The sequence below is a fragment of the Corvus brachyrhynchos genome, unplaced genomic scaffold (genome assembly GCF_000691975.1).
Source record: "Corvus brachyrhynchos isolate BGI_N302 unplaced genomic scaffold, ASM69197v1 scaffold4319, whole genome shotgun sequence".
NCBI classification, from domain to species: domain Eukaryota; kingdom Metazoa; phylum Chordata; class Aves; order Passeriformes; family Corvidae; genus Corvus; species Corvus brachyrhynchos.
Window position 1 is genome coordinate 10,608 of NW_008239979.1, and position 912 is coordinate 11,519.

A 912-nucleotide genomic window follows, 5' to 3' on the forward strand; every position below is an offset into this window, starting at 1 on the left:
GCCACCAACATGGTGGACATGGCACCAACATGGCCGACATGGCACCAATAGGGTGGAAATGGCACCAACATGGCCGACATGGTACCAATAGGGCCAACATGGCACCAATATGGTGGACATGGCACCAACATGGCCGACATGGCACCAATAGGGTGGAAATGGCACCAACATGGCCGACATGACACAAACATGGTGGATATGTGACACCAATATGGCCGACATGGCACCAATATGGTGGACATGGCACCAACATGGTGGACATGGCACCAACATGGCACCAACATGGCACAAACATGGTGGATATGTGACACCAATATGGCCGACATGGCACCAATAGGGTGGAAATGGCACCAACATGGCCGACATGACACAGACATGGTGGATATGTGACACCAATATGGCCGACATGGCACCAATATGGCCGGCACGGGACCAACATGGTGGCTGGCACCAACATGGCCGACATGGCACCAATAGGGTGGAAATGGCACCAACATGGCCGACATGGTACCAATAGGGCCAACATGGCACCAATATGGTGGACATGGCACCAACATGGCCGACATGACACAAACATGGTGGATATGTGACACCAATATGGCCGACATGTCACCAATATGGTGGACATGGCACCAACATGGCCGACACATGGCACCCATGGCACCAACATGGCAGACATGGCACAAACATGGCCAACATGACACAGACATGGTGGATATGTGACATCAACATGGCCAACATGACACCAACATGGCGGCCATGACACCAATATGGTGGCCATGGCACCAAAATGGCGGCCATGACACCAATATGGCGGACATAGCACCAACATGGAGGCCATGACACCAACACAGCAGTAGCCATGACACCATGGCGGCCTTTATGGTCTTGACCATGATCTCACCAATGAGG